Source organism: Tupaia chinensis, unplaced genomic scaffold (genome assembly GCF_000334495.1).
Source record: "Tupaia chinensis unplaced genomic scaffold, TupChi_1.0 Scaffold138517_1, whole genome shotgun sequence".
Taxonomy (NCBI): Eukaryota; Metazoa; Chordata; class Mammalia; order Scandentia; family Tupaiidae; genus Tupaia; species Tupaia belangeri.
In genome coordinates, this window is record NW_006198412.1 from 2,155,815 (window position 1) to 2,169,569 (window position 13,755).

Genomic DNA, 13,755 nt, shown 5'->3' on the forward strand with positions numbered 1-13,755 from the left:
ACATGAAGGGACAAGAGTAGGGTAAGTAGGATCCCTGTCTCACTGTGAATTCCTATCATTACAAAAAAAATTTTTTAAATATAGAGCTATGTATGGTAAAATAGGAGAACTATCCTATCTCCTAATTCTACTCCTTAGAGGTAACCATTATTAATAATTTCACACATATCCTTCTATATTACTGTTTATATTAACGGTAGAATCATTTTGTTAATGTATTACAGGAAGATTTACAGTTCATGCTCCTTTGAAGTGGCTACTTTGCCTTCTATAATAAGGTAAACTTTATTAAATCTTCTTCATACTAATGGGCATGAGGTTGTTTCCAATATTTTGCTAATACAGTGAACATCTATACACACGTAGCTCTGCACATTGGTATGGTATTTCTTTAGGACAAGTTCCTTCAAATGGACTTTGTAGGAGATTGGTTTTTGTGAATGACTCTTTAATAACATTGGCCACAGTTTTCTTCTTTCCCAAAGTGTGACGAATGTGTTCACATTAATGAGAACCGTGGTTAGCTGAGCTCCAGGTAATGAGAGGTTTCATCTTTATGTCAGATCTCATTCACTTCCCTTTTCTCTCCTGGCTCAATCTTCTCCAGACATCGTGACCCAACCAAGGAATTCCATGACTCCACAGAATTCTGTTTTTCTCAAAATATTTAGAACTCTTGAATAATGAAAGAGCAAGTATAGTGAAAGGGGGAGGAAGAATTTTAAAAATGACAGCTAGATGAGGATCATGATAGATTGAAACTGCAAAATCACTAAAGAGCAACCTCATGCTGTAACTATGCACAGCTAAAGACAGATTGTGAAAATGCCTTGATAGTCTGAGCTAAGCTAAAGACATGCCAAAAGGCAGACCCTCGACTTGTGAATTTGGCTATAGGCACAACTGCCCTGATGGCTATCCGAATATACGATGGCTGAAACAAGCCAGAAGTTTCATTCTCCTTGGCAGGACCTGTAGAGAGGCTAGAGTACAGAGCAGAGAATGCTGTTCCCTAAGGTCATCCCAAGATACGAACACTGGGACAGCTCGTGCATCCTCGGTGGTGGCGCCTACGTTTGGTCTAAGGCAGCTGCTGCAGTCCCTGCCATTTCCCGCACAGCAGGAAATGGAGAGTGGGCGTGAGCCCCTTCCTCTCCTAGAATATGTGATCCGATGTTGGTTACATCGCTTTCGCTCACATCCCAATGGCAGTAATTTAGTCCTATGCCCCTCCTAGCTACAAGGGAAGCTGGACAATGTGGTCGTTATCTGAGTGACTGTTTGCCCAGCTCAATCTTATGTTTTATTACCAAAAAAAGAGTAAGTGAGGGATAGATAGCGGGGCTTTAGAGCTGTGCTACACTGGGTTTATGTAGAGGGCAATTTCATAGAATCGGATCTAGAAGGTAGACGTGGGAGCATTGTGCACGAAAGGGTAAAACCAGCCAAGCAAGAGTGTCTTCTAGCTACACATCCTTTGGCAATACCCCCCTAAGATCCCTAGCCTAGGCCAGGTCCCCTACTTTATCCTGTGACACTACCCTGGGCTTCTCTTTTCAAACTTCTGATCTTGCTTAAAATTGATTATTTGTGACCATCTTCTCTGCTGGAATGGGAACTCCACACGTGTAGGAACAATATTGTTTTCCTCCCATGCTGTATCTTCAGTGTTTGTGTATGAATTGTTACTAAGAGGTGTCCGGCATGTGTCTGTCAAATAAAGAAACAAAGTCAAGAGAAATCTAGTCCCTGCTCGCAGGATGCGCACAGTGTAGTTGGAGAAGTGGTATAGACACATGCAGTTGCAATGCTGTGTGAGTCCTACAAGAGGGACTGCAGGACATAGCATGGGAACACACAGAAAATAACCTCCAGCTCAGGAGGTACCTGTCGCCACCAAAAGCCAGCCGAGCTGAGATGCAGGCTCTGCTGTTCCACCAAGGAGCGAAGAAACCAGGTTATTTCCCGCGGGGGCACCAACCTTGACACTTGGCTAGTGACTAGGAGTCAGGTGAATGGGACAAAGCAGGGAGAAACAGGGGAATCACTGGAATCCTTTGCTGTCTCTGGCCTCCAACCACTGAGTATTCATGATTTCTAGATTGAGCTTTGAACGTTGCTTTTTTTTTTTTTTTTTTTTTTGAGAGGTTTATTTGCAATAGGGCTCGTGTGCATGCCAGAAAGACAGAGAGACAGAAAGCAAGAAATCACCTCCCAGGGGGGATGGCCACCCTGCAATCCCTTCTCCTGCATTCTCCTCTCAGGATTTTGGGCACGCACGCACACGCATGAGTGCGTTTTATGTCACCGGGCCCAGGACTCGAACCGTGGTCGACTACGTGGAAGTCCAGCAACATAACCATTATGCCATCTGCTGGTCCCTGTTCAGCATTACTCTTGCCCTCATGATTTTCCCTAAATTGTTTTGTCTGCCTTTTCTTTTTATGTGACATTTATGACCCTGTTTTTGTTCTTATGGTGATATTGAATGTGTTGACTCAGACTCGTGACATACGATAGATAGATTAAGGGAAGCTATGACAAATTTTTGGAGCTATACTGTTCTATGAGAATGATCTAAGCATCTGGGAGTAACTGTTATGATACATGATACCATTATTACAGTTGTTCCAGTTTAACCTGTTACATTGTGTCCCTTGTGTAAATATTTCCATCTAAGATTTCTTGCCTGAGACCCCAGTCCAGATTGTAATTTTTGTGACCGTTGTTTAAAACAACTGACTAATAGTTTCTTCTTCTAAGTAAACAGGCTTATTTATTACCTTATTTGATACAATAGTTACAGACTACATTAGTTACAGAAGCTACAACCACCGGTTAATCCTTAAAATATATGAAAGAGAAATAAAGTAAAGCAAAAACAGAATTTAAAAATATTTAGTTTCTCCTGTTATATTGGGTCATTGGGAAAGTCATGATGCATTTTTACAGAGAAAAATATGCCATGACTTCCTGACAACCTAATAATTGTATCCTACATTTCAGGCTATCATGGCACCTACAGTGCTCTGAAGAGCACTTAGGGTTTAAATACCTGAGATCTCAACTAGGAAAACTCCCTGGGGACAGGAACTGTATTTATCTTTGTTTCCTAGCCTATGGCATAGGACCTCGGGTTTTGAAGGCATTCAACAAATACTGAATTTTGGGAATCAGTCCACAGCTAGGCATCATATACTTCTAGACCAATGAATCTATTCTCATCAGTCTACTTACTTACTGCCTTTACAGTAGTCATCCCTTTATACATGAGTGGGATCTTGGAAGGTAATAACAGAATTGACCTTTTGGTTAGACAGAAGAGGATTTTCAACCCATACCAGTAGGATTTTCTTGGCATTACTGGCCCAGGGATGATGAGAAGGAAATAACACAGGTACAAATGGTTCAGAAGATATTGTTGCTACAACGATGCAAGTGAAGACGATGAGAATATGCCACCCTGGGGCCGGTGGGTGGTGTGGTGGTTAAATGTGCTAGACTCCCACCTCCCACATGGTGGTTAAGTGCGCTGGACCAGGGTTTGGGTCCTGGACCTGCCGGCTTGCTTTCTCTCTATCTCTCTCTCACTCTGTCCCTCTCTGTTCAACTTAAAATAGATAATAATAGAAATAATAATAATACTTTTTAAATTTAACTTTATTTATTTATTTTTTTATCTATTTTAAGTTGACCAGAGAAGGACAGAATGAGAAAGAGAGAGAGAAAGCAAGCTGCCAGGTCTGGGACTCGAACAGCAGTCAGCCATTTGGGAGTCCAGCACCCTTAACCAACACGCCACCTGCTGGCCCCAATAAAATAATTATTAAAAAAAATGCCACCCCAAAATATGCCTTTTTGGCATAAGGATTGTTTCGAGCTGAAGGCAATTAATAAACAACAGAAGCTCTTTACCCTCCTCATATTTGCTTAAAAGCAGGGCATACACTTCCACTTGTGAAGATATTCCCCTGTTCCTTTCTCAGACCGAGAAGGGCAGAATTAGACTCTTCACCACTGAAGTCTGAGAGGAAGCTGCACAGCAAACCTTACTGAAATAACCCTTACCTTTCATTAGTTTCCTGTATATATATTTACCTTCCCATAGTTCACGATCCCTAACAACCCAAAATCCTTCTCCTTTGTTTTGTAACTTCTCCATATGTTTATTTCCTTTTGTGAAAATGGTTTATAGGCCTTTGGGTCTGACTGCCTCTATGGAGTTTCAATTTCATTTCTGTGAGGTACTCCTATAGGCATATGAAATATGCTTATGAAGATACTCACAGAAATGAGATTAAATGAATGAAACCTTTTCTCCTGTTAATCTGTTGTTTGACTGTTCAATTTGTAGGGCCCCAGACACCAAGCCTAAAAGGGTAGAGGAAACAAGTTCTTTTGTCTCCCTGACATAGGTACAAACTCAAGTTCAGGTGAATTCAATGACTGATTTCAGGCTTGTAAGCACCAGTGTTGAAAAGTTCTTACATGTACCAAACAATAGTTTCTGATGAGGTATCATTTTAGAAAACGTGGATGTACATTATTTATTGGGGCTATGGTTTGGATATGATCTAAAAGTTTCAAATTTCACAATTTGTTTTCACTCACTCCCTTTTGGGAGAATCATATTATTAAGTGGCTCAGCCAGGGACTGCTGGGCAGGGGAATCGATCACCTATTTTCCTCAGAACCTAAGTCTAGAACATTGTAGCTGGCAGTATGGTGGGGGTGGGAATCGGGAAGACTTACCTTTATCTTCTGACAGTTTGATAACTGAGTCTATGAAATAAACTAACAGTAGGCAGAAAAGGTATCTGAATTTATTACATCTATGGGAGCATTGCATGAAATAGAAGGGAGTACCCCCAAACCTGGTGAGATCCAGAAGTTTATAGACCTGCCTTAGAGGAGGAGAGGAAGATATAGGCAATTCAGGGGAGAGTGCATACATTTAGGGTAAAGATAAACGGGCCCTCAAAGGAATAGGTGATTGTCTCTCTGGGCATAGTGTCAACTGCTGGTCTTCTCTCCTGTGGTTAGAGTTACTCTTCCTTGGTCCGTAAGATTCCTCGGGAGGATATTCTTGACAATTGAGTTCCTTTTGGAGAATCCCTTTGTAGGAAGATCAGGGAAGTTCAGAGAAAGCCCCAGCTGCCCTCAGTTTGAAGTAACTGATGTATCAAAACAACGTATTTAGGAGTGGCATTTCCTGAACTCCTTCAACAGGAAGTCCATGGTCAGAGAGAACATGATAACACCAAATTTGTGAGTTACCACCATGACCCATTACTTTCTAGGTCTAGTCTACTTGTTCAAAGTGCTCTCTCACATAGTAATTTTATTGATCTCATCAAAAATCCTATTAGACAAGCAGAGAAGGTGCAGGCATGGAAGGAGAAGGTGATGGCCCCAGGTCACTCAACAGGGTTAGGGTGGAGCTCTCCAAAGATAATAAATGTCATGGAAAAAAGCTTCAGAGAGCTGCTCAGATGTGGCTGGCTGCAGGACAGGGGAGCTCTGGAGGGAACAGAAGGACAGGAGTGAGGAGTTCTCCTACGTGCTGAACTTTAGGTCTCTTCCACGCCTGAAATTTCTGATTTTAGGATGGAATGTCATCAATTTATCCTAACTGAATCTAAGGCTTAGTGATGAACAGCCAGCCGTTAGCTTTCCCCTCAAGTCCCAAGATGAAGAATGAGACTGAGTCACTTCTTTGCTCTCCAGGCGTGGGCTGTCCTGGCCTCCCTGGATGCTCCACCCTCACCCCCACTTCAGTCTGTAGCACCACTGCGCAGTGTAGCCTGGTCTTGCCTGAATGCTATTATGTGCTGCTGGAGGAACACCCAGTGCACTGTAGGGAGCCTACGCCTCTAGGAGGGAGTAGCCTGGCCAGTTTGCCCTGTGCTCAGGGCTGCACCAGCCAAGCTGTGTCTGCATTCTGCAAGCTGCAGTGGAGCCCCCAGGCCTCTGTCTGGGTAAGCTTGGACTTTACAGTCAGAAATTCTTACTAAGCACTCAAGGGAAGACTAATTTTCTAGTTCCAAGGGTAGAACTTGAGCAGGTTCTTTCTCTCTATGTGAATGAACTTTGTACCACCTCATATCATTGTATCTTGTATTTTTTTTTTTTTTAATTTGCCATTGGGCACCTTTGCTTACCAAAGAGAAAGAGAGGTAGAGGGAAGGAAAGTTAGAAAGCAAGCTTCCAGGTCCAGGACTCAAACTGCAGTCAGCTGTGTGGGAGTCTAGCACCTTAACCACTATGCTACCTGCTGGCCCCAAGATTTCACATCTCTCATCTCTCTCTCTCTCTCTTTTTCCTCTCCTTCCTCCTTCTTTCCCTTTTTTTTTTTTTTTTTTTTTTTTTTTTTTGAGAGAGAGATTTTTGCTATATGGTGCATGTACTTACCAGCAAGACAGAGAGAGACAGACAGGAAGAGAGAAATCAACCCCCAGGGAGACTGGCCATACCACAATCCCTTCTCCTCCTCTTAGGATTTCAGGCATGAATACACATATACCTAGTGTGAGCTTTAAGCCACTGGGTTGAGAACTTGGACTGTGGCTGACTACGTGGGAGTCCAGCTATGTAACCATTATGCCATCTGCTGATCCCAATTCCACCTCTTAATACCATATTTGGATTAAATCTCCACCCTCTTAATACTGTCACAATAAGAACCAAATTTCAACACATAAATTGGAGGGAGGCATATTCAAACCATTGCTTGCAACATTGACATTTATTCTATTCTATTCTACTCTATTTCATTACATTCAACACCTAAACTATGTTATTAAAAGCAAATTGTATCAGTTGGTTTTATGATTAAGATCTACAGACTTTAAGTATACCCTTTACTTAGGGGTATATTTAAGTAACCACAGGAAAAAAAAAGTCTTACTATAAGATTGGACTTACTGAAGGGACTCTAGGCCTTAATGAAAAAGTATGATTAATAGCAAATAAAGTAGTTAACTTCTTTTCTAAGGAACCCCTGACTGGGTACACACCTCGCAGATGCTCACACTGTCTGGGTATGTGCTGTTTTCTTTTTGTTGTTGTTTTTAATGTCTGTTTTCCAATTCTTCAAGCACCCTCAGCTTCTTTTTCCTGATCATCTTCTACTCATTCTTCAAATCTCAGTTAAATAGTACTTCCCTTGGGAAGCTTTTCTTGACCCTCAGAAAGAATGAAATGTCCCTCTTGTTACCTTCTTAAGAAACAGCCATGTTCACTGAGCAGTTGTGGAGCACCTGACCCTGAGGGAGAGCGTTCGCATCAGAGCACATGGGGTGCGGTACGCAGCCTGCTCAGCTGTATGCGGCTGCCCTGCTGCCTCGACCCTTCGTACTTCTCCCTGAGCGCCATCTACCCTTGAATGGCACGTGCCTATTTGCTCATCTCTCTTCTACTGGCTAGAAGTTTACAGAGGAAAAGTTGATCTTGGTACTTAGCAAACATTCAGTAACTGTTTATTAAATTAAATGTATTTTTAAAATCATTAAGTGCACAAATACCACAGACAAAATATAATCACTACTTCTTGCTTCCTATTTTATTGGGTCATTGGGAAAGTCATGATGCATTTTTACACACACACAAAATAAACATAGAAAAATAGGTCATGAGTTTCCCAATGACCTAATACATTCTTCCACTTTTCCTATCTTTTGCTACTCATCAGGAAACCTCTGTACTTTGGCCCCCTAGATGCCTGCTGTTCTCTCACAGAGATTTCATGCTTGTATTAGTTTGTATTAGTTTCTTGAGGCTCCATACTGCAGACCAGGTGGCTTAAAAATCAGAAATGTGGGGCCAATAGGTGGCATGGTAATTAACCACGGTTGGCCATGTTGGAGTCTAGCATCCTTGACTACAATGCCACCTGCCAGCCCCCAAAATAGGCTTATTCTAAGAAGCCAATGAAATATACACTCAGAGATGACGATAAGCCAAAGGGAATTATGAGGTCCACAGATACAAAAGAGCAGGTAAGAAAAATATATTATGAAGGTTTTTTCTTGGACCTGTGCCTGACCCATTGACTTATTTTGATTTCTTTTAGTGCAGCCTTGTGGGTAACTATTTGTTTTCATGACTGTTCTAATTGGAGAACAGGTTCACTTTGTTGTGACAAGGTTTGTGCTTTAGAAGAGAACAAAAGAAGAAAACAATACAGTCCCTGTGGGCTCCTCTGAATGCTCTGAAAGGTTGTGAAATTCTCTCTAATAGAGTTTCCAGTGATACTGTCTGGGGTTAGATGTTGGCTCTGCCAAAAAAATGTTCTAAATAAAGAGCCAAGCCCTGACTTGACCTCTGAACTAATGCATAGGGAAGCTCTGTCATCTAAAATGGCTGTGGTGACTTGGGCTACATCTCTTCCCACTGAGCTGGGTCCACGGCCTCCCAGCTACTCCAAACCTGAGCCAGCAGAGTTTGCAGCCGCCCCGTTCGTTTACACCCATTGTCCACATCCAGAAGGCACACTGTGGAGGTCAGTTCCTCCTGTGAAAATTTGACTTACCAGCAGTAACATAGAAGAGTTTTAGAGCTGACACTCACCTTATAATATCAACCCTAATCTCTCCTTTTTAATCAGGGCACAGAAGGAAAATGACTCAACATGATTCACACAACTAGCCTGTGGCGGAACCTGGAACAAATCCCAGGCCTATAGTCACTTCCCAGCACTTTGCACACCACTCTTTTCTCCTGCCATCTCCCTCAGAGATGAACTGACTCTGGAATTAACCACAAACCAATGACCTGCCACAAACCATCAGCAACTCACACCCGTGGTCTCTGTTCCTATCCAACCTGAGATGTGGTGTTAGCCCAGAGTTTTGCTTCTAGGACGGTGCAGTTCAGGGATAGACCTAGCACTGAAAATCATGGTGTAGGAGAGCATGTACCCCGTTTAACAGGGAAGCTAATACTGCCGGTAGACAGGAGCTTTGGGACTGAGGGACCAATGTTGCCAGACATATCCTTTTTAAAGAAGTGTTAGAATTTTATGTGTTTACACGTGAAATTGCTTGCATTTCAAATATTGGCTCACATTTCTAGGCGTCTTTTAAAGTACTAGTAGGCTGTACAAAATGGACTGCCAAATCAGCATCAGTAGCCTAGCAACAGCAGAGAGCAGATACTGAAGCCAGGCAGACCAGAGTGAATCCTGGTTCAGCCCCTCAGTGTGGCCTTGGACAAGGAACCTCCCAATCCTCAGCTTGATGTCCTAACTCACATCATTCTTGAGAACTTGTCCCCCTTTAAAGGGGAAACCTAATCCTGCCGGTAGACAGGAGCTTTGGGACTGAGGGACCAATGTTGCCAGACATATCCTTTAAAGAAGTGTTAGAATTTTATGTGTTTACACGTGAAATTGCTTGCATTTCAAATATTGGCTCACATTTCTAGGCGTCTTTTAAAGTACTAGTAGGCTGTACAAAATGGACTGCCAAATCAGCATCAGTAGCCTAGCAACAGCAGAGAGCAGATACTGAAGCCAGGCAGACCAGAGTGAATCCTGGTTCAGCCCCTCAGTGTGGCCTTGGACAAGGAACCTCCCAATCCTCAGCTTGATGTCCTAACTCACATCATTCTTGAGAAGAATAAGTGAAGCTACAAGGCAAATCAATATCTGATGAAAGTTAGCATTGCTGTTACTATAATACTGTGTCGTGAAGTCCTGAGTACTGCAGGCAGGGCACCACCATAGAAAACTCTCGAAAGCAAAGCTGACACTTCTCTGCTAAAAGCTCGCCATTGCTCTCAGCTGGTTTCTGGTCCAGTGTGACTGTGGCTCCAGGATCCCTCATGTGCATGTAATATAAGGGTAACAAACACCCTGGTTTGTAGTTCCCTACGGCCTACCTCTGTGAGACTGGATGAACGGAAAGAATGGACAGTCTACTCAAACCACTCCGGAGCACCTTGGGAGATGCAGGACCTTATCAGAGACTATGAGAGTGCACAGAAGAAAGCATAGCTTTAGCCAGGAGGCCCCGGGGGTATTGGGCCTAAGAGACAAACACCCTTCCAGGGAAAGCTCATATCATCTGATACAAGCATGCACCTCTGACCTGAGAGTTTTGTTCTGTTCTTTCTCTGCCAGTCAGGCAGAAGTAAGTACATGAGATTGGGATCTGGTCTGGAGAATCTAACAGGGGGGACTTGAAGGTTTTTATGTGATTGAAAACTCTTTGGAATGTTGCCTGACTAGTACTTGGGGCATTACTTAAATTCTCAGCAAAGAGGGAAAGAAGTTAAGAACCAGAGATGCTTAGTTGGCCATTGAGGGTCTTAGTTTGGATGGAAATGCGGGAAAATTTGCTTCCCTTACCAAGGAGTCAGAGATGGGTTTCTTTAGCGGTAGAACAGCTGCGGAAGCACACAGGACTTCAAAGGTGCATGCCTGCAGTAGGCATGTTAGGTTAAGGGAACATGTAAGTGCAGGGGTCCGGCAGGAGGTCCTGGAACACTGAAAATGGCTTTGTAGAAGTACTTTTCTTTTGAGGGTTTTTTGTTTTTGTTTTTGTTTTTTTTTTAAGATACACTTAAAGTTATTTTGCTTAACACTATTTGCATAAACCAAAGAGGGCATTGCAACTACAAATAGCCTCCTACCTCTTGGACAGTGGAGAAGGCTTATTTTCATGGAGCATTGTTCTGTGGATCCTACTATTCTGAGTAATTTGTAAATTTCTGAAGTATTTGAATATGGGGAAATATTCCTTATCCAATTTTCCAGTTCTTTTCATGGAAATGACATAAAATAGACTTTAATGTTTATGCAGCTACAAGTGCCTCCCCTTTTTTTCCTAGAAGATATAGTATATCCTCCTTGTTTGCAAAAATCAAATTCTTTTCTCAGAGCTACAAAAGGTACTCCATTTATGGCAAGGGAAGCATGCTTAACATAGTTGCAAGAGAGTTATGTGGTTGTTAATTAGCTGTTTTCTGGAGTCAGACAGAATTGAATTTCAAGTCTCATTCCACTACTGCCTAGATCTGAACTTGGGCAAGTTGCTTAACCTTTCTAAGCTTAATTTCCTACAGCGATAAAATGAAACTAATAATAGTATCTGTCTCAGAAGATTGTTCTGAGAATAGAACGAGCTAATGGATAGAATGCATTTAGCAGGATCTGGCACATATTAAGTGCTAAATTAATGATAGCTATTGTTCAAATGTCCCTCAATATAACTTCTAAAAATCTTCACTTTCAAAAATGGTATTTAAATTCTAGAGAAGGAACTGCAGGAGTGAACGAAAAACTTCTCTCTACTCTGAAGGTTCACATCTAATACTGCTGAAATGAATTTGTGATGGAAAGATTAGTAGGAGAGGGGCTGGCAGGTGGCATGGTGGTTAAGGGTGCTGGACTCTCACATGGCCAACCACGGTTTGAATCCTGGACCTGGCGACTTGTGCGCTCTCTCTCTCTCTGTCTCTCTCATGCTCTGTCCCTCTCTGGTCAAATTAAAAAATAATTAAACAAGTAAATAAAGCTAAATAAAATAATTCTTAAAAAAAAAAGATTAGTAGGAGAAAACCCGTAAATGGGCCAATTCATGGTATGGTGGTTAAGGTACTTGGATCCCACATAGCTAACTTCACAGTTCAAGCCCCAGGCCTTGTGGCTTGAAAAACACTCAGAGTACCTATGTGTGCGTGGCCAAGATCCTAAAAAGAAGAGAAATGGAGAAGAGATTAATTTAGCACTTACTTATCTCATAAGTCAGGAATGGATACTTGAGTCCATTCTCATTCTCTGTCTGTCTCTGTCTGTCTCTGGCAAGCATCTGCACCCTCTAGCCAACTTTGAAAAAATAATAAGAAATGTATTTATGTGCATATGTATGGGAGTTATACACAAAAGTATGAGACTCCATAATGGGCCGATGATTGAATATTCTCTTAAGAGAGAGAGAGCAGAATGAGAGTGCTGCAGGCAAGGTTAGAAGATAGGAAACAATTTCTTTTTTTCTTTTTCTTTTCTTTTTTTTTGGAGAGGTTTTTGCTAAAGAGCGCATGTGCTCGCCAGACAGACAGAGAGAGACAGAGAGACAGAAAGCAAGAAATCACGCCCGGGGGGATGGCCACGCTGCAGTCCCTTTTTCTCCGTTCTCCTCTCGGGATCTTGGGCACGCACACACACGCGCCCGGCGTGAGTTTTAAGCCACCGGGTCTGGGATGTGAACCACGGTCGTCTACATGGGAGTCCAGCAACATAGCCATTACACTAACTGCTGGTCCCAGTAAATGATTTCTTGAAGTGAGTGGGCCCAGAGGGTGAACAGGGGCCCAAAGAAAAGTTTGTATGGGTTTTAGGTGTGGTGTTTGTTTTTCAGTTTCTTCCTCTGTAATATGAGTTTAATCGTTCTTGGATAATAAAAATGCCTAGAAAGATTGAAGGTGATTGTGTTCTTCTCTGGTGGATCTTGTTTTTAGGTAGATTCTTAAAAAAAGAAAGAAAGAAAAGTCCAGAGAAAAGCTTCTCCCTGCACTTTAGGAGGGCCCAAGGGTAAGAGACCAGGAGTTGGAGGGTAGGTCTGAGAAAGACGGTGTTTGAGGCTGTTTCTTTACTTCAACATGTCAAAACACTGTATTCTGGAATGTGTTCACTGAGCCCTAACAGGACATTGGAGAAATACTACTCCCTTCTATTCCACATGGCTCATGCTACGGTCAGAGTTCAGTCCCAATGCAGTCTAGCTACTCAGTCTCAGCAAAGGCCTTGGCAGACTCCTCTGGGAGTCGTGAAGCTAGACTGGCCCTTCAGTTTTCCGAGTTGAAGCTAGATAGTGTAAAGGCAAATACAAATTTAAAATTGTCTTAATTCTCTCTGTTTAAAATAAAGGAAGAGGGCCAGCCCACTGCATGGTGATTAAGGAGGCTAGCTCCCACATGGCCAACTGTGCAGCTTTAGAAACACACCAGGCACGTGTGCACGCATGCCTACAATCCCACAGGGAGGGAGAGATGGAGCAGAAGGGGATGCGGTGTGAGAGGGTGCTTTCTTGCTTTCTCACTTCCCCTCTTTCTCTTTCTGTCCCTCTCAAGTGAGTGCATATGCCCCCTGGCAAGTTAAAAGAAAAGAATCTTCTCTCCCATTTCCTTATTTTTCAGAATTTCTTTGCTTGTCCTTTGCAAGGGTATATCAATGTTTATAATGGCTAAATAAGCCTCTTGCCAGTCTCTTAAGTCAGGAATGGTTACTTGAGGACCTGGAAGGCTTTTCTTTCTTTTATTTTCTTCTTCATTATTATTATTATTTTTTTTTTCCGAAATGCAAACTTCAAGGGGGAATGGAAGAGCAAAAGTCTAATGGGGCTTAGGACACACGACTCCAAATTAGGATTGTTGAAAAACCAGAAATATGCTGCCGCCCTAAAATATGTGTCCTTGGCATATTGATTATTTTGAGAAACTGCAGACATGAGAGCAGCTTTGAAAAGTATTTTTTGTGGTGACCAGCAGGTGGTGTAGTGATTAAGGCATTGGACTCCCACATAGTTGACTGCTGTTGGTGTTCTGGACCCAATGGATTAAAATTCACTTGGGGTGCCTGTGAGTGCCCAAGATACCAAAAGGAGAGCAGAGGAGAAGGGATTGCAAGGTGACCATCCCCTGGGAGATGATTTCTCGCTTTCTGTCTCCCTGTCTCTCTGGAGAGCATGTGCCCTATAGCAAAAATCTCTCCCTCAAAAAAAGAAAGAAAGAAAGAAAGAAAGAAAGAAAGAAAGA

At 42.4% G+C, this 13,755-nt stretch overlaps 1 long non-coding RNA gene across 1 annotated transcript in view; it reads left to right on the plus strand.

The window, feature by feature from the left end:
• The first annotated feature begins 230 nt into the window (after positions 1 to 230).
• Positions 231 to 13,755, plus strand: part of LOC102489315 (uncharacterized) — a 51,034-nt gene continuing 37,509 nt past the window's right edge. Inside the window, exon 1 of the long non-coding RNA XR_336430.1 lies at positions 231 to 278. This is a non-coding gene — a long non-coding RNA (uncharacterized LOC102489315). The remainder of the gene's footprint in view (positions 279 to 13,755) is intronic.